The sequence below is a fragment of the Dermacentor variabilis genome, chromosome 2 (assembly GCF_050947875.1).
Source record: "Dermacentor variabilis isolate Ectoservices chromosome 2, ASM5094787v1, whole genome shotgun sequence".
Classification (NCBI taxonomy): Eukaryota; Metazoa; Arthropoda; class Arachnida; order Ixodida; family Ixodidae; genus Dermacentor; species Dermacentor variabilis.
In genome coordinates, this window is record NC_134569.1 from 23,802,929 (window position 1) to 23,823,702 (window position 20,774).

Genomic DNA, 20,774 nt, shown 5'->3' on the forward strand with positions numbered 1-20,774 from the left:
CTTTCCCGCGTACTCGGAAGGTAATATACGTAAGGGATAAATACGAAGCTTCAGCCTCATTCAATTTCCCGCTGCCTCAGTAATGCAGAGAAAAGTACATAGAAAAAATGCGGGGAAGCCTCCGCAAGTTGCAGTGGCTATATACCTATCATACTTCGCTAAAAGCCACTGCCTACCTTCTCAATCACTTGGCTTCTATCGTGCACTACGGAACTGCAGTGGCAAACACACCGCTCGAGTGGGGCCTCGAGGGGGAGGGGTACTGCGAGGTAGGGATACGAATCGGAATGGATCTCTGCCATGTGCGGTAGGCACAGCTGTTCAATGCTTAATAAGAAGGTCGGGGAAAGCAGTAAGGCCAACTGCAGCACTGAGATATCAAGATCTCGTATGCGTCACGCACCTGTACACTAACAAATTGAACAGACGATACTACACCAACATCTATTTGTCTCAAAAGATGAATGAATGCCAGTTCAAACATCAGAGAGATCGTTTCAGAATGTAATTACGAACTAATTATAACCTCCTCAAGTGGAACGACCATTTCTTCCTCACGACTCTGTAATGGCCTAACCACGAAGCGCAGGCTGGACACGGCACGCATGCCTCCGCTCGACTTCAACTGAGCGCTCTTTGCTGGAGATTTCGTATAAGATGTGGTTGGCCAAGTGAAACTTCTCAGCGCCTCTCCGTCTAAAAAACTCACGGTAGTTATTTAAGTGCAAGATTTTATGGTAGAAATGGAAGCGTAAGCAATATCGCTGTAAAAAAGAAAAAGAAGCAACCAATTCTAAAAATGAGACAAGAACAAGATAATGCACGAGACAGAACAAGGATAGCCATAAGCTGCCATTCTTGTCCCATTTTTGATGCTGTTAGTTTCCAAAACGTAACGACTAGCTCACCTAGGCAATGTGTCATTTCGTTGATTTATTTCAACAGATGCGACAAACAAGGGCATTTAGAGTGACAGGAGGGTCGCGGAAGGCCGATATATTCACCTGATATGATAACAGGTGTAGTGGTCTATATTTCTACCCTGAGTTCGAAAACTACGCGGCTGTCTATACTATGATGTCTATACTACATCTTCCTCTACCGCAGATAATCGTCGTCGTCGTTAGGCAGCTCATGCTTCTCGAGTAAAAAAGCTACCGTTTAACCACTGCCGCACGATTGGTGGAGGTGAGAGCGGCTCTTAATGTGCATGTAGGACGATGGGACACGATAGGCATATACGAAGACGAACATGTGATGGTCTTAAGAAGCGAAATCCCATACCTCCGAGGACGACGTCAAGACAGGAGATCGTGTTCTGTGTACTTGCAGAAGGTGAAGCACGTGACCCTGAAGAATTAGCTTCCCGAACGAGTGGCAGTGATGAAGACCTTGAAAGATGAGAGACGGACGTGGTAAAGTATAAAGCTGAAATGTTAACCAAGCTGAGTCCGTTTAACCACCCCCCACTGCACTGGGGAAGCGAAGAAAAATGGGGACAAAAATATGGGAAAGAAGATGAAAAGTTAACCCGGACACACGCTCAAGCGTTCATCGTTCACTCACACGCATGTGCTGTTGGATCTCAAGAAACACAGCAGCGCTATTGTGGCTTTGCACATCGCAGACGAATGGGGCCGTGGATGCACATGAAATACACCGAGCGAGCGAACGACGCCAGCAAGTGCAAATGTGGGCAGGTTATCAACGGTTCCAGTACGAAAAAATTTGGTCTGTTAGGCTATCGAGATACACGCAGCATCTAAGCATTGTCGTATGTTCATCTGCGTCTCGTACTTCAAAGTGCTCTTAACACAGACGTGTGCCGCAACGTATTTTATTAGTAAAACATCGGGTGCGAAGGGAGGACAGCCAGCGTCGCCGCAGGAGATGCTACTATCAGGCTAGATGGTACGTAACATGGAAGAAACCCATTCAAGCAATATGCGTACAGACCTTCGCCCCACTCCTGTCGCGGACAAGTGTTTCCCGTCGTAGCGCCGTACCTGACAGTCTTCGTCGCAATTAAGCATCTTCTTTTCGGCCGGCCGAAGCTAACAAACAACATTAATTTCAGGCACAAAGGAACAAGTAGGAGCCATCTTACACACTTTCAGTACAATTACCCAGCCTGTAGCGGATAGAAGTTAGCACACTACTTTTCGGTCGTGCCTTGAGCTATGTAAAGGAGGCGATTAACAGAACCGCTGCTTGAGGTGAGAATCTTGGCGCCGTCTTTTCACCGCCACAGCGTCTTTCTCCGACATGTAGGTTACTAACGGCGCGTCGCACGGCGCCGCCATCACGCAACCCGAACGATTGGAGCAGGCAAACGCCGCCGAACGGAAGGCAAAAGAAAGGGCGAGCGCTGCTTAGCGCAGCAGTCACGCAACCACCTGCAGCACGCAAATCAGGGAGTGCGGGAGTTAAGTAAGAGGGTCAGCACACAAAGAAAGGAAACCCTAACAGCAGCAACTATGGAAACAAATCAATCGGCAGGCCCACCCCGATCCCTATCGAGCTCGCGATGGCGCCTCCCTTCAGATCGAAGCAGGCAACGACACCGGCGGCAGAAGCAGACGCCTCGTCCCGGCGAGGACAAGGAGCGCCAGATGAAGAAGACAGCCAAAGAAAACAACACCGCAAGCAAGAAGGAGAGGCGATATAAAACGGCTCTCCAGCCAAGGGGGCGGGACTTGGGTAAAGGCCGGCCCTCGTAACCCCCCCCCCCCCCGTTTTTTTTTTCTTTTCATTTCGTATTTTTTGTTCTGTTTTACGCCGTCCTCTTTTCTATTTTCTTTTCTTCTCACTGTGCGACGAGCGTTCCCGCTGAGAGAAGAAAGAAGAAAACGAGCACACCCCATAGGAGCGCAGCGAAGCGGTCTTTCGCTCGCGCACGCCAGAGAAACGCGACGCGCTGCGGTCGGCAATTGCTGCTGCTGCTGATTCGCTTTTCGTGGCTAGGTTAATTGCAAAACGGGTTAAACATGGTACAACCGCACAAACACCCTTACGAGAAGTAACGCACATCGACTGGCAGTGTATGTGTCCCATATGGTTCGCGGCTTTGCGAAAGAAACATCGTGCGACTCAGTGCGAGCTTAGAGAAACTCGCATTGCTAGCGCTGCCCTTGCCGATATAGTATTTCAATAGACACTAACTGAGCGCAGTAACTACGTTCGCATTCTTTACGATAAATTCACAGCTTAACACTTGTTCCTTCAAGCCAGCTATTGTAGCCTAAAACAGCCAAGTTTAGTTTTTTGTAGCTTAAGCGCTTATGTAGTGGGTATGTCGCCCATACTACTGCTTCTATTTCCTTGTCCGCGACCGGAAAGTTTTAACAAACGCAGACAACCACACACGATGTATTCCCTACAGCGCTTCTTCAAACACGCACAAACTGTTTACAGCGAACTCATAAGAAGTCACATTGGCGCGATTGTAGCTTTCCGTATATAGCAAACTTAATTAAAGCCTGCTATTTCTTCCAAACAAACGTTTGCAGGAAACTATAAAGGTGGCATCACCCCACTGCAGTGATGTCGTGCGGGGAAGCGCTTGCAGTTTCGATGAAGGAGTCTTGTTCGAAAGGGGCAAGCGAATGACGGAAAATAAAGCGTATGCTAAAGGTTTCCATCATGTGCTGGAGAAAAAACAACCATGAGCTTACAGAAAAAGAAAAGCAGGTTACACAGTAAGTTTCGGCCATAACATGTTGAGTATAGTTGCTGTAGAGTGTGAGCCTCTTCTCGTGTTTTTAACTTGAGAGAAACATACGAACGAGAAATTGTCGCAAGAGTCGTGCTTACAACGGTATTCAACGTCCTGTTAAACGTGGCACGTTCTTCACGTAAGTTCGCAGCAAGCAATAATGCCGCAGAATTCAACGTCCACTGTAAGTAAATTCAATTTGTGAGGTGAAGTTGCCTGGCAGTACTATAAAACGCGGCTGACGTCACCGAGCAGCGCATTGTCATTTCGAAATCGGTTAGCGTATCTAAAAGCTTAGCGTAACCTAAGAGTCCAAGGTATATTTACATAAACACCATGTCATCATCGTAGCTGCACTGCTAGAGAGATCCCAATGCAAAGCATTGGAAAGAATTTACCCCCTCTATTAGGAAAAGTTCGTTTACTTTGTCCTACCAGCCAAGAGTACGGTAAAAAAAAATGTTCAGCGCAAAAAATGACAAACACCGCCCGAAGTGTCAAACCGGAGAAAACGACGCTTCGTTGGAAATGTCATCCCACTGCACTGCTTGTTCACGGTGAATCGGCACAGGTCTGTGTTGCCGTCAAATCATGTGTTCTTGTGCTTCGCTGTGCCCTCGTCCAAACACCGGTTGAAAAGAGTCACCTAACTTGCTGGATCCAATCCCAAGCCAATTTGTTTACTGCTATTGTCTCATTGCCTGTAGTCGGATACAGCTTAAGTCTGCGAAGCCACGCCCTCATAACCGCGAGCCACTGTTCCTCTGCGAGGCTGCAAATAGTTCGTACTTCAAACGTTCTCTGTTACCTAAATAACGCGGTAACCACAAAAATAAAATTAAATGTGCGTAATTTCATACGTTTTCAGCCGTCTACTTTAGGTAAACGGTGAAAGCCTAATTAATTACTGAACTGAAATAAAACGCTTGCTTCGCTGCAACTATTTACGGTCAAGTTTAACTTCAGTTGGCAGTGAAGTTTAATGAATAAAACGGTGTCAGCTGTGAAAGGAACTGTACCGCGGACTTTTGAGTAGTGAAATGCTCAAACTCCATACACTTTGTCCATGTCTATTGCACACCTCATCGCTTCAGCCCATGAAAAGACTTTTCATGAACAGCAGATGCTCCGGAGGTACCAAGTACGACGCCATTTTGAAATGATCACATGGCGATTTTGTTTCCTTCTGTGACTGGCTGGGGGAGCAACAATCCCGCGCGGTCCATCTATGTGCCTTGGTTGCGAACTGCTGTTTTTTTTTTTTTAAGTTGTGTACTACTATAGACAAAACAGAAAAGATGACGTTCCTCATTTAGATCTTTTACAATCATTACGATAATGGCAAAAAAGCATTTTGGTATAGTCATAACGCTTAAGTTAGGGTTGTACCAGTACATAGTGCCGAAGTTGTAATTCAGCGATGTCTTCAGTTACATTTGGGAACTGCGCCATGGACTAAAAGGGCTTTACCGTCGACTAACCATCGACTGGTATTCCTGCAGTTAGTATACAGGTACCGTACCACCGATCTATATACAGTGTGATCGTTTTAAAGCTTCACGGATTTTTTTTTTTAATCGACTGTTGCAGATGACATAATTGTAGTCTCTGAGGTAGATTATTTGTAGAGGCGTACATTACCTTCACGAGAAATCAAAACAAACATTCAAATAATTAACAAGAATTACCCAATTATCTTCTTTATTAATCACATTACGGCACATATTGCAGTTTACGAAGTGTAGCCGATGAGGTTATAAGGCGTGTCCACTTGGAATGAAGTTCCGGAATGACACCAGTTTCGAGAGTTGCGCCATCAAACTCGCCGTAAAAATACACCTTTGTTCCACTTATATTTTTAAGCAATCGCTCTTTGACGCATTGGGACCCACGGTGTAAGAACAACATAAAGAGAGTTGCTGACACTCTCCCCCGAACGCTGGCGAAAAGGCTGCTCGCTCGCGGCCAGATTATGCTCGGCTCGGTTAAAGCTCGGTTATGGTGGCTATAGCTCGGTCGGCGCCGTCGTAGAGGGCGCTGCGAAATACGGTCCCAGTCTCGGTGGCAAGACGCGTGCTGCGTCTTTGTGCTTGCATGTTCGTTTTGAAGGCACGCTTTTTGTTCGCGCGCGTTTCATGTGCTGGAGACCGTGGGACTGCCATCGAACAACCGCAGCGCGAGATGCTGCGCATATTAACAACGAACGCAACAAAGAGCCGAATTCCCTGTGAACTTGACTGGCGTTAACTAGTGTGAATCCAGTTCGCTGCAGCGGCGGCGGCGGGAAATAAAAAAAAAGTGGCCCGAGCGCCAGCCTCTTCCCAGTGCACGGTTGCTTGGAACCCACGTGATGGCCTTCTGCCAATGGAGGGGCGAGCGGCGTTGATAAAACAGACGCGCAACTCTGCTACCTTGGATAGCACATACAGTAATTCTACGTCGGTACAGCTCGGTCGGCGCCATCGTAGAGGGCGCTGCGAGATGCGGTTTCAGTCTCGGCTTTGGCGAACATACTATGGACGCTCTCGCGCGCACAGTGTCAACACCTGAATATATTTACCCTACAAGTAATGCAACGCTCATGTATTTCATCCCACATTTTGGGGAATAATATCTCGAAAGTGGGCTCATCCTGGAAATTCATTTCCAGTGGATACGTCTTGCAAGCTCACCAACTACACTTTGTAAGCTGCAATACGTGCCGCAAAGTAATCAATTAGGAAGTCAATTACTGGCCTTTTTTTAATTAGCGGAATATATTATTCGATTTCTCGTGCTAATAATGTCTGCCTCTGAATAATCCAGATCAACAACGATAATTATGCGATCTACTAAACGCGGTTTTTACAAATTCCGCAAGAAAGAAATAATCACCCCCTACAGCTCTGCCACCGATATCGCCAGCCCGACAAAGAACAAAACGAGCAGAAATACCCAGTCGGGTGAGGAGGATGGGGGAAGCGGGAGCAGGAGGGCGACCGGAACACGTGCGAGGCAGAGAAAGTGGAACCGCATGACATCGGATATATATATATATATATATATATATATATATATATATATATATATATATATATATATATATATATTATAAATTAATTTTTCGGGGAATTTAGAACCGCTTTTCAGCCAAACACGCGCTAGCTCGAGGCGAATTGGCACGTTCCGACAGGGCTCAGCTGACAGAAAAACCGACTGCATTATGATGAAAGACTGCAGAAGATGCGCCGTCTGCTGCTGTCTACTTGCTCACTTTAAACTACCCCAAACTATTCCTTAAATAAGTTTCCCCAGCATCCAAGAGACACTTTTCTCCACCAATGGGCTACTTCGTTATTCCGACCAATCAGGCAAGCCGACATCATCCAATAAGCGGCAGAGTTCAAGGGGTCAAGAAATGGTCGCGTCAACACTCCGTACACAAAAGCACTCTGACCATAACTAATTGGCCTTTGACAGCCGAGCGTGAGAAGACGACGCGACATGTGCAGGTGTGACGTCAGGTGCGGCGGGGGCGGCGGCCGCGCGGCAGCACTGTCCGCGGCGCCGTCGAGGTACAAAGGTTTGCCCCGCGTCAAGGACCCCACAAAATTCCCCGAAAGACAGCAAAGAAGGCCGCGTTACATTGTCTTCGCGACAATATGTCAAGGTACGTTTCTTCCTGTCATTCAATATTATTGTATATTGGACCGCCGAACAAACCAGACTTTTCCTTTAGTGATTGACACTAGCAATTCCCCAAGGCACGAGTAAAGGCTCTGTTATACTCCGACGTTCTCGGCGCGCGGGCGAGCGGCGGTTGCGGTCGGATACGTCACGTCGGCGACGCCGCGCCAGGCGCAAGTCCGGCGCTCTACACTGCAACCACTTCCGACGCGGCGCAGCGGCCGCAGCTGGAAAAGCGCATGCGCAGTTCCGGACTGTTGCACGGCGTTGGCACGGATGCAGACACATTCCGCAAGACGAAATTAAGCAGGAGACACACGGTACGATTCGGCGTCCGATCCGACGTGCGGCATACTACGATTCGGGGCAAACGGTGCGTGCATCCGAAAGATTAGCTCCGCCCAGGTACAGCCCCCCAGCTTCACTTCATATCCACACCGAAAAACACAATACAAACAACTCTGCACAACACTGCTTCGCTTTACGCGAATACTGTCAATAAAATTATGCCCCTGCGAGTGACGGAACACTTCACGACGGCGCGTTGTCTTCTGACGGCTCCGCCAACAACCAGTGATAGGGCCGGTAGGCCTAGCTAGGCGGACGCTGCGGCCGACGGCGCTGGCGATCCAACGCGAGCTCGTCATAGAGCGCTTATTTTTGCCAAAGCAATTAACACTTTACATTTAGGTCGCCCGTAATTAAATACAATGGTTTACTCGACGCAGTCGTGGCGAAGGGCAAACGTGCAAGCGAAGCGAGCAGCCTCGCTCAGACGGTAGGTGCGTGCTGTCTGCCCGTGAAATGCCCACACGTCACGACTCCCGATCTCGCCAGTAGCTTGGTGCTAGTGTATTAGGCGCTGCTTTGCATAACAGGCACACGTTCGAGATAATTTTACTGAACTGGTACCTATTTCGTGTCGGAAACAAACTGCAGCAGGCAAGGAAAAAAAAAAAAAAGACTGCGAGAAACCGACCAGCCAGTGCCGCCTCCGTGAGGGAACGTCAGAGAACGTCACATGCCAGCCACGCTGTCATTGGCTGCGGCCGAGTAGTGAGTCTCTACCTCGACGAGAGAGGGCGCTAGGCGCTAACTTGCTCGGCGCGGTCGGCGCGAAAAGCAGTCGGTTGCATTCGGCGCCGGACGACGTCCGAGCGCGCCGAATGCCGCCGGTCACGTCGGCGCCAGATGCCGCCGGACTGTAGAGGGTCGTGTTTTCGCCAACGTAACGTCGCCATGACGAGCGCGCGCGCGCGCGCGCGTTACGTCGGAGTGTATTGGCGCCTTAAGGGACACAAGCGGCGGATCTCGCTATTTCTGAAGCGCCTTATTCTCGGGCAGCGACAAAGCTCGCGAGTAAAAACGCCAGTCGCCTCCTAACCCAAAGACCCAAGTGTCGGCCATTTGGTCGGATGTGGCGAGGAGCCGCGCTTCGTTTCCCTTCATCCCCGTCCGCTGCGGCTCCTTCGTTTTCTCGTTAAATTTCCCCTCTCCAACCGCCCCATTTTGTTTACTCTCCGCTCTCACTACAAAGTTTTTCTTCTGCATTAATTTATCTTCTTTGAGAGCAACAAACTAAAACCACAGCGAAATATTCGCTCCAAAATCACTCATATCAGACGAATGGAAAGAGGGAAGGCTAAGGCCGGCTATCGGCACACGAGAGTATAGGAGAATGCTCTCTCCGTTTCCTAGGAGACAGTCGTGCATTTAACCGAGAGCGTTCGAAAACAAGATGCGGATAAGATTCGGAGGCGAAGCGAACAACGTAAAAGGAAAGAGCATCACCGATCAAAACCGCTGCCTGTTCCTCGCTGGGACTGTAGCCACCTCTATACCCACCGCCCAGGCGAGCAGATCAGCCCTCCGGAGAGAAAAACAAGAAAGTGAAAAGGAAACGGCATTTCAAGGTCAACCGAATCTCTTCCCTCAAGGAGGAGGGGAGAGGCGCAGGAGCGAAGGGAGGAGCCCGCATTCTGTTTGCGGGTGCTCTTACCAGAAACAAAAAGTCGACCGCAAAGGAGAAGGAAGAGAGGAACGCCAAACCCGCTCGACGGGAAGTCGAGAGCCGGGTCTTTCGGGAAGGGAAAAGGTTCGGAAGCCCAACAAAAATGAGCCCATGGGCGATGCCTCGCAGCGGGAGGGCGCCGGCTTCGCTCGCATGCACTGCTGTTTCTCCGCTCGGCGGCAATGCCATTTCGCACACTCTGAAAAGGGAGGACCACAGAGAGGAAAATAGGAGGAAAAAAAAAACAGGAAACTTGCTGATATTCCGGTGCCGGTTCCTTTTCCCCACTCTCCCCGTGCCTCTTTCCGCGTGTGTGTCACGGGGCCAAGGATCTCTTTTTGAGTGTTTGTTTAAATTCGGCCGCCGAGCACGCATGCCCGACGGCACTCGGCTTTTCGGCGCTCGCGGGAAGGGGTCTTTGGAGGCACCCCCGGACCTTCCTCCTTTCTGTGCGTCGCAGAGAGAGGTTGTTTGAGCAGCCCCTCGAAATCGGCCGCTTCTTGGAAATGTCTGGCCTATCTCGGATTGCAGGAAACGAAGCAGACAGCAGCGACGTGGTGGCGGCGGACGGGTGGTCGGCGGCAGCGGGAGGAGGAGAAGGCACATATCGGGAAAGGGTATGAAGAACTGAGAAATGCGGCCGGACAAGGAAAAACAAGAGAGGCTATAACGGGAGAGAAAAGGGAGGGGAAACAGACGCCGATAAAGCGTCCTATCCGACCGACTCCAAGGGAAAAAAAAGAAGAGAAAAGGCCGCGGAGTTTTCGAGAAGGAGGTCCGACAGGATCTGCGCTTCCCACATCTGCACTCCCCTGCCTCCCCCCTCGCTTTCCACCACATTCGGTGACCCTCCCCCATCCCATCTTGCCGCCTGCCAAGAGACGGCGGGCATATTTATACACGCGGCCGCCGTTCGTAGGGAGAAGTACAGGCTTATTGATGGCGCCACAGCAGTTGTGGATTGGCTCCAGTGAACGCAGCCGGTGCATCGCGCTTGTCAGTAGAAGAGGGAGAAGGGGATGGGGTCTTCGAGAAGGACTGATTTGCTCGGCTCTTGCGAGATGCGTTTCCAGCATGGAAGTTTTGTGAAGAGGGAAAGGAGGAATGAAATGTGCAGATGGGGTGGCGGCTCGCCGAGGGAAAGAAGGCGAGAAAGGTGCCGGCTGATTCCGCTGGCGGTCATCTCAAGGTCGAACGCAGCATGTGAGTGCGACAGAAAATAACAATCTGGCGCTCTCGGCTTTCCTCCTCTCAGGTGTTTACCACGCCGACAGCCGCTGGGCGCCTTGTGTTTTCTTCGCTGTATACGACGACGGTCGCCATCAGGGGAAAAAGGGCGACGGGAATTTGGCCCGTCGCTCGTTAAACCCCCGCGGCTCCCCATCGCGAAAGGCAAGATGAGAAATATTTTCTATATGCGAGGCCGTCAAACAATATTTTCCGAAGCAAATAACCACGGCGTGGTTGCGTATCAACACCGGTTTTGTTTATTTCAAGTGCTGCATGTATTTCCTCGTCACCTCTTGTCAACCAATATATACGTCACCTCTTGTTAACCAACCAATATACGCCGACTACGAATATTGACTCTTCATAAGAAACACATTTCAGCATCGTCTATTGCCAGAGGGAGGTGCGTTGTGACTTAGTACCAATACTCCCTGACATCGCATCAAACACTCTGAAGAGTGTGCTCGCAATGTTTTCACGCAAAGCGTAACGGGGTGAGGGTTTACATGCACAATTTCGTAGAACTGTTGCCAGATGTTGTTGCATAGCAATCTGTTTCGGTTCGTGTCAGAAACTTTCAGACTAAAAGTAGTTTCAAAGAACGAATGACACTGCAGTTCTCGAACATAGGCAATGTCCTCTCAGTGTTTCTCATTAATTCCCACTAGCCAACTTCACCCTTAAGTGCGGCTTTCAGCTACCCTTTCAGAATGAGCATAAAGGTCATAGCTTTAGTATTTCCACATTGATTAAGATGCTTCTATAAACATTTTCGTCGGGCGAGGAGGAAACGGCGCAAGGCGAGTCTTTCCTCTCATGGCTTGTGCGAGCTGGCGCGGCGCTGCTCGTATGTGTCGCCATCACGTGCTGCGCAACGGTGTGATGTTTTAGCACGTTCTTCGTGAAATTTGGGTGATGTCAGGTCATACCAAGATCGGCGGAGTACCATTGTGTAGCTTTTCGGCGTAGCAGTAACTACAATATGCGGAAACTTTCTCGTGTGCGCGAGCAAGCGATGTGCATCATCAGCCGCGGCTTTGTATGCGTTGTGAACTATTTTGGCTTCATTGGTTTTTAACTCGTCGAAGAGAACCGGCGTCCCGCGTGAACGGGAAAATATTACTATGTGATCGCTTGGCGTTGGAACTAAAACATACGATAGCCGATGTACGTACCCCAAGCCCAATGCAACTCCGAAACATATTAGCGCCAATTGCTATAGAACATTTGCATCAGCCACCGACATCCATCTCACGCATTTTAAGCCTAGTAGAATTGAAATCACTACGCTATGCCTACGTTAGCAGCCTGCATGAGGCCGATGGCGTTGGTCAACACAGCGATCACTGTGGTTGGCAAACCAGCATGACACATATAAGCTTTGTGCTTACGCATTGCTTTTCTGCCCTGTAAAACAGTACTATGCAAAGGGGTTCGCATAAAAAGAATCCGACGAGGTGAGGACACAATTTCTGTAAGTCGAGTCTTCGTAGACGAAGGTAAGAACAAGATAGAAAATAAACAGTCGGTTTTCATTTTTTTTTTCGAAAGAAAAGAAAATAGAACACGGGCTAACGCCGCAATAAGACCTCGCATGGGGATGCCGCATGCTTAGACAATGCGCTATATAGAACAAACATATCCGTAACTCAACATCTACCATTGCTTCCGACGCTCGCACAGTCCGCAACTGGTCGCTCCAACACTCGACAAGTGCGATTCACACTGTACGATATGCTATTATTAATTAACAAGCAATACTATTCGTGGGCGGGAACCTCGTCGAACAAACGAGGTAGTCGCGCAATGTATCTACATATAATTTCAACGCGTGTCAAAGTAAACAGCACAACTTATTTCATTGCAAAACGGTATACTGATGATATTTCGATCGTTGTATGTTTTTTTTTTAACTACTCATTGCTGCTAAACCGTAGCTTAGGACTACAGTGAGAATACTGCAGTAAGCTCACATTAGTGAAATGAATTTTTGGAAATGAAAAACTGATCTCCTAGGCTGAGTGTAGGCTCAAACAAACACGCGCACATCGCTCCGGGAGCTCCGTCCGCCTCTATGACGGAAAGGAACTCCGGCCATGCTGACTTAAATCAATTGTGTACATCTCGCAGAACCGTTTCCCACGCAGGGGATTCCCTGTTACGTTAAATAGACCAGGCGAGCATGAAAAAAACCACCTGGAGCTGTCGCTGAGCGTATACCTGGCAAACAACATGGAGCGCTCGTCCAAACCAGCAGTATGTCGACTGCCCATAGATGGCGCCACTACCCACGCAATATGGCGGCGCCCATGGAAGAAAAAGGGGGCGGGTCTATATACGCAAGGAACACCACACGCCATGTTTCACTTGCATTCTAATAATAGTCTGCAGCAGACCATCGGGCGAAAAAAAATTATGTTTTGCATTTTACTTTCTCCGCTCGATCTTTTTTAACACGTCTCTTCTGGAATCCATACTTTAAAACCAAGGGAAATTCCCGTTAATGTGTTTCAGTGGCTATACGACATCCTGCTGTTGGGCACGAGGTCGCGTGCTCAATTCGCAGACGAAGCGGCCGTAATCCAATGGGCGCGGATTGCAAAATACATTCGTGTACCATGCTTTGAGTGTATGCTATAAAGGACCTAGGTGTTTGAAGTTGATCCGAAGCCCTTCATTATACGACGTCCCTCATAACCCACTGCGCAGTTTCGAGACGCTACAGCCCATAATTATTAAAGCTAGGAGAAAAAGGGAAGCGGCATTGGCCCGCCTCAATGACAGCAAGGAACTCAAGTCATGCTGACTTAAATCGTTTCTGTACATCTCGCAGAACCGTTTCGCACGTAGGGGACGCCGTGTTACATCAAGTAGATCAGGCGAGCGTGACAACAACCAACCGGAGCTGTCGCCCAGCGTATACCTGGCAAACAACATGGAGCGCTCGCCCAAGCCAGCAGTATGTCGACTGCCCATAGATGGCGCCACTACCCACGCAATATGGCGGCGCCCATAAAAAGAAGGGGAGCCTATATACGCATACGTTATAGTGTATGGATTTGCCTAAACTTCGTCCTTCTGGTTTCAAACGGCTTCTTGACTTTGTAAGCTCGTCATTTTCAACAAAGCACTACCTAATAAATAATTAACTAAACTATATTAAAATTTCCCTACAGTAGGATTAGAACACAGGACCTCTAAGCACAGGGGCCTGATATTGAAACCATTACGTCACGGACGCTTGCACCAACAGGCGATGTGAAACGCGCAAAAGAATTTATCGCGGGCATGCCAGTGCCTTGAGACGCTTGGCGCGTTTCGATTTGGCCTCCTCGACAAGCTCAATCGTTGCAATTAGTGGCGCTTGTGCGTGTTCGCAGAGTCTTCTGCACTTCGAAAAGTATTGATTGCTCTGAAATTTAAGACAATGAAGGCATACAAAGCGTAATAAACAAAGCCACAAGAATGTTTGAATCCACAAGCACGAAGATCAGACAAATCCATGTACTTCCCATCATTCCCATGGTGTTTCAATGACTGCAGCGCCAGAGTTCTCTAGTATATTGCAGGAAGCTATGCGACAAACAACTGCGCGACCATTACCCAGCGCGGCCGTAAACAGCCCGTAGTTTAGTTTTTCTTTTCCTTCACTTTTTTTTTTTGCAGTGCGCCACATTTTAATACCTTTTAACGTCGAGAATTAAGAAAAATGTTGTTAAAAATCATAAGCCATTCCCCTCTGTGGAGGTGGATGACCAGCGAAGCTGTATCGCAGACTACACAGAGGTGTCACAGAATTTTAGAACAACGCTACGAACTCATTTACCGAGATTTTTATATACATTCGGGTGGACAGCGGGACCGCCGCCCTGAGGAGCCGGAGGAAACTAGACGTGAAGTTTCGACGTGACCGCCACCACGGGAGGGTGGAAGGAAAGTAGATACGCAAGCGCTTGGAATGCCGACAAAGAGACGGCGGTGCAAACGTAGACACTGCCGACGCGGGTCAAAGTGTATAGTATCTGTTCTTATCAGTTTGATATCTGATACGGGGGCCATTTGGACCAAATATATGAAACTTATCTTCGCAAGTTGGCCGATTGCTTGAAGCCTGCTCCACCTCCGCCGCGGGTCGGCCCGGTATTACACCATCTCTAGGATCGGCCCACAGTTTTTGCACACGCAGAAGAAAAACGCATGGAACCCTAGCCATAAACAGCTTCACTGTAAAAAAATACTGCTGACGCTGTTTTCAATATTACTTATTATTTACTCAAGCTAACGAGGCTACACACTTCGCCTCCGCAAAGTGTGTTCGTGGAACACCCTCGCCGACGAGTGCGCTCTGCAGTAAATGTCACTAAATGTTCCCGTCTGAGAGCCTGCTAATTACACTAGCGGCCAAGTGCACTCGATCAAAGTGCATTTAAGTTTGCCCGTTTGTCAGGGGTATAACACGTTGGCTCTTCAGTACTTCCATTTTCTTTGACTTTTTTGCTTTATGTTTGCTTTATTTTTTCATTTGAAGACTTCTGCATCCCTCCATCCCTCTCTATCGACGATTATCGGCATCCGTGCTAGAGTTCACCACGATCGGCCAGGAGGCGCTTACGGTGAACCACGGAGGGCGTGCTATGCGTAAATCAACGCACGAAAGGCAACCACGCAGACGCCACGAAGCGACAAAGAAAAGCAGAAGAATATCTCGCGAGGAGGGTGAGCACATAACGAGAGCCCGATTCAAGCTCCAAGCAACTCGCCCCGCGAACGGCGCTCAACGGTCAACGCTGATAAAATATGCTTCCCGGCACGTGCTCTTCTCGGAAATAGATTCGCTCGGGATGGGGGCGGCCCACGAGTTGCAGCAACAACGGTGGCCAAGAACAAGCCGGCCGCAGTAATGCATGAATTCGCCCAGAGGGAGAGTGTTGTTGTCAGATGCGGTGAATTCCGCGGAAACTGAATTCCGCGGTGAATTCCGCGGAGCTTTTGGGAGTGGTGTCGGAGTGATGCTACGTTGAGGAGGAGGAGGAAAAGAAGGAAGGAAAGGTAAGGGGGCCAACAAGACGCATGTCCGGCTTGCTGCCCTACACTGAGGAATGGGTTTAAGGGAATAAAAGAAATCATGCGCGCTACGATGTAAATCCTGGAAATTATTGGCCGGAACTCTTTTGGCAGACGAAATATATTTCCGCAGAAGAATCGTGTGCACAAAGAGGGAATAAATCTGTCCGTTCGAGGCTACGAAATAAACCTGGGGAAGAAAGTGGTAAATGGATAGCAACTCAAACGAACGTGCGTTAACGCATGACCTCCGAGATCGCACCAGTGCGATGTTACAATCTTGGAGGTCACGGTTAACGTAACCGAACAGTTCCACTCACAAGGCATGCATGGCTGCAGGATGTTGCCGACTTGATGCAGCCCGCATCTGCTTAAGTTCGCGGTTCATGACTGTTCCGTCCTACTAACAACAGCAGATGAGGAACCGCAGCTGCACGGTTCATGCAATCAAGGCACGATCGGAGCTTCGGTCTCCGTAAAGTGAGCCAACACATGGGTATTTTCAACCTTCGATTCTGTGTTCGACTGTGGCGTGACGATTCTGCGGTGCGCGACTGCTGATACTGTAGCAGCCACACACAGAAAAGATAGTCTGATTTATTTTTCGTCTGAACAGTCCTCATCAATTGTCTAGGAAAATGTGACATACCCTAAAGCGTTCTGCACATGGGTGCAAAGTATCGTTCAGCGACTTTCTATGAACGCAGTAGTTTATTCTCCGGACACACGTGTGCCAGGCGCGCATTGTTTACCCGCGGCTTGCCTCGCCTCCAAAGATGCTGACTAGGTTGGGCAGGAATGGGTTGCCGTACGTGTGGTCATAAACGCCAACGGTGTAGTATCCACGGGAGGAGCATCGAAATGGAGCTGTTCAACAAGGCGCTAAAGTGGAGCTCGGGTCGCGCACCCGACGCCGGGGGCTTGGTTGCCTAGGCGTAGAAACCCGTTCATACCTGCAGTGAGCCGTAAAGAGCTACGTAAAATCAGCGCTCCGCCAGCGTCCTTGCAGCTAGTTGTTCTACCGTTGGCCTCCGGTGTCCGGTCATAGAGGAAGAGAACACCCATCTTTCTTCGCAGCTACGCAAACAACGAAGATGGGGAGCCGAATTCACGTCCTGCGTGAACACTCCACCCAGCAATGTGTGCGTCCAACCTTTCGCAAACGACTGAATGGCTGGCCCTTAGGGGATAAGCGCGGAGGAAGGGCAGGCGAGATCCAGTACATAGCATTCTTACTCTAAGTGTTCTTAAACTTACAATACCTGCAAAAAAAATATATGCCAGTAGACCTACGAAGGCATTAAGGAAATAGCCCCAGGCTGATGGGGTAGAACCAGCGTTGCACTGTGCATGCGTACGATATGTTTAAGAGGAACACGTCCCGCAAAAACACGCTACGGAAGGCCACGAATCTCTCTGAGAGAAACGAAAAGAAGTACAAGGGACTGTTGTGAAATTTGTACCACAAGCATGCACAGTAAAAAAAGAAATTTAAAGCGCTCTTGCAGCTCAAACTCCTCACTGGAGTTTGGAAACGGGATTCCATTCGCCTTATGCGTGGCTGTACCTATTCGATGATGTGTTGTAGTGGTTCTCTGATATGGTGATATACTACTCAGCGAGGTAATACTATGGACAAGGACGGGAAGAAATGACATGTGAGTCTAGTGTCTTAGTTCTTCACGTCCTTGTTTAGAGTATTACCTCGCAGCGCAGTGTTCCACCTGTACTTATTCCCAAGGTGAAATAAGGGCCTGCAAACAGAATGAAATAAGTTAACGCAGTACATCGAGAACTGCGCACTTTTAGTGAACGAGTCAGCACGAGGAAGGATGTGATCGCTTTCTAGTCGGTATAATTTATTGTGCACGGTAGAAAATAGCGGTCGCGAAGTGCACATGCAATCGGGGGCTTTCGCGACAAGCACTCAGAATTTTGGATCTGGTGTGACCACGCGGCTACGCCCAGGGCACCCACTTCGATCCCAATTTTCTTTTATCGTTTTTGCAAAACTAAATGGTAGAAATGGACTTTCGCTGTCTCACTTCCAAGACATTGTATCACAGATGTGTTGCTCTGTGTGGGATATGCAGTCTACTCTGACGCGGCTAGCCTTTACGAAAGACTGCTGTGTTGCCAAAGAGCTATGTTTTTCATCTACCAGATGGCGCCACAGCACTTGGCGTTAACCATGCGCTGGCGATGAGAAACTCTCTCATATAAGCCATTTCAAGCACAAGCGTGCAGCGGAGCTGTGGCCGCTTTGACCGAACACACGTAAATGGCCGAAACGTTATACTAACGCTGTCTGATGAGCCAGCATCGGATCACTGCAAACAGATTCCGTCAGCGGATGACAGGTCACGCGGAATTTGCTATTACAGCTGCAAAACTATTTCGTTTTGTTGCTCTAAGCAATAGTAGCCGGAGTGCAGGACATCCTGCTTTAGTTCACGGATCACATGACACTAACGGGACACTGGAAACACAAGAGCAATTTCTACGGAACAGAAATGTATTCCTACATATAGTGCAAGACTAGTGACCTCGACAGGTGAAATATTTGAAAAAAGAAGCATAAGTATGTAAATGCTATTTCGTTGCTGGTAAGCAGTCTAACACCCCAAGAAATCTATTTAAAAAGAAAAGGATATGCTGCCTTACAACAGTCCAGAATACCTACAGGCAACAGCGAGGACCAGAGGGTATGTATGTAAGGTGGGTGGCGGTTGTAATCGAAGTATATCGCCGACAATGCTGCGTTGCAACGAGGGAGTGGTTGCAACCACCTGTTGACGCACTATCCTACTCCCACGCCATGATGGCAACAGCGGCACTGCAGCACTCTCGGACCGTTGTTGCACACGGACGCGCATGTCCCACGAGTGAACGGGAAATGCACTACGCTAACATTGCACTGACGCCTTCCTTGGTCGTGACAGTGAAGCCAAGAGCGACAGAACGGTGAAGTACAGCAGTCCGCCTAAAAGGATCCCACGCCCGTATACGTAGCGCTGTATTAACTTGGCGACGACGGCGAGCAGACGCATGCGCAAACGAAGCCCGAGATGACGATGCCGCGAGCCCTGGCCACCCACGATCAGTGTCGTGGGGGGGGAGCAGTCGGTTACGAATGGAAGCACAGCGCTTTCACAATAAGAGAAGAATCCAACGATGCGGGAATAAGAAAGCGCCACTGAGGCCACGAAGGCAATCGGGCCAGCTGAAGGCGGTGCAGGAGAGCAGGGCTCCGGGCGGGCAATAATGACAAGCCGTAGTTTATGCGACGCCTCCGTCAGCTCGAACGCGGCGAGCGGCCATCTTGTGGCGTATACGCGCGTAGTACATATACGCCCGCGTACTTACGCCAGTGAATCATCACACGCTGCGCGTCGCTGCATCGCGAGCTGCGTGCGGTGCTTCTCCGGCGCGCAGCGGCGCCGATCAAAACCGCACCGCCTCCTACTCTCCTTATTTCTTTTGCCTTTCGCGTTCATTTCCGAGAAAAAGCGAGCGACGGCCGGAACGCGCTTAGTGGGCGAGGAAAACGCGTGGAGGGGAGCGAGAAGGAGAGACAATCGCGATATGCGCAAAAAGCCGGCACAGGAGGCTTATGTCAAAGCGATGCTGCCATTAAACAGCTAGCAATGTGAGATGTGCACTCGGTATACCTGTGTATCCTCCCCTAGCTTCCCCGCCTCGCCCTTTCTCGCTCTGCGCCGGCGACATTTCGCAATTTCGAAAAAAAGGTAAGCCGCCCGCCCTGAAAGTACGAGACAGAAAAGAATTGTCGACGATATACGAAAGGCAGAAGCAGAGCCAACAAGTCTCATAAAGAAGAAAGGAGGGCGATGCGAGAGGAAAAGTAGAAATGATGGCGATGCTTCCCTCAACCTCCACAGTGAGCTGAGTCGTTCATTTCTTGAGAGTGGGATACGAGACAGTCGGTGACCATCAGCACCTGCCGACAAAGCGTGCATCGATAAAAGCAGAACGCCGAAAGCTATCCGCTACAGTCGCACGCATGCGCAATACGTATTCCTACAGGCATCATTTCCGCGAACGCATTCTGCACGAAATAAATTGAGCAGGAGACCGACTCACAAGCGCTCGTTGCATACATAGGCTCGCGCGTCTCCCACGTAGGTGGGTGCTACTTCACCGCAGCAATCGTTCCCGGCGGGAAAAAATGCTTCGTTGTTTCGAACCGCTTACTTGTGTGTGCAGTGTAGCGCCCTTGTAATAGGACTGGTTCTCCCGATTTAAGTTGATTAAGCGAAATCGTATTTATTTTCTCATTCCGGGGTATTTGTCGCAAAACATAAGAAAATGAAGTAAAATAACTTTATATAAAAGCGTGCAGCTTTGCATCACGCACGAACTGCCAGCTATTTCCCCGAAATTCTTGTTTACTAACGAACGCTTTCAGTTGACCAGTACATTTCGCTTCTGTCCGGCCCTTCTCAGCATCTTCAGCCTCAACTGCCCGCTTTCGAGAGCAAATACAGCCAAAGCAGGGTGAGATGTCGAGCATCTGCAGTTGCCGCAGGAGCCGAGACACTTAACGCTACTTTGATTATTGGTGCGTGTGTACGCATCATTTTCTTCGATCGGGACGAGCGGGCGAATGGACATGTTTTCATTGTTGCCTCATCAAAAAACACGCGAGCGCAACGACGGTTTCACGGAGCAGATTTGCGTGCATGGTACTTGAACACTGCACTTATAGCTCGCCAATCATCTCCCAAGTATGAACGTCTGTTGTTCCGCAAGTTTTAAAGCTTCCCTTTATCGGTGCCTTTTGACGAGTTGGTCCTTCGTATCAACCGTCGACCAACAAATATATATATATATATATATTCGCGACTCACGGAACGGGCGGCAGCATTGAAGCATCTAGAGCTTGAGTGGCCGATCTTCCTTAATTTCTACGGCCTCATTTTTCTGCACTAACATTTGAACGTTTAAGCAAAAGACTATTCCACCGATAGACGGTGTTGGCTGCTCTTGTGTATGACTTAACTGGTCAGCAGTCGAGATATGCAAGAGACGATTAGAGCATTGGTGAAAGAAACGTAGCGAAGAGAT

At 49.2% G+C, this 20,774-nt stretch overlaps 1 protein-coding gene and 1 non-coding gene across 9 annotated transcripts in view; one reads left to right on the top strand and one right to left on the bottom strand.

The window, feature by feature from the left end:
* The window catches only part of LOC142571514 (AT-rich interactive domain-containing protein 3C-like), a 253,855-nt gene that overhangs the window by 56,758 nt on the left and 176,323 nt on the right, over positions 1-20,774 (bottom strand). The window lies entirely within an intron of this gene.
* Positions 14,613-14,796, top strand: LOC142573507 (U2 spliceosomal RNA). Its single transcript, XR_012826345.1, has one exon. It is a non-coding gene; the product is annotated as a U2 spliceosomal RNA (small nuclear RNA).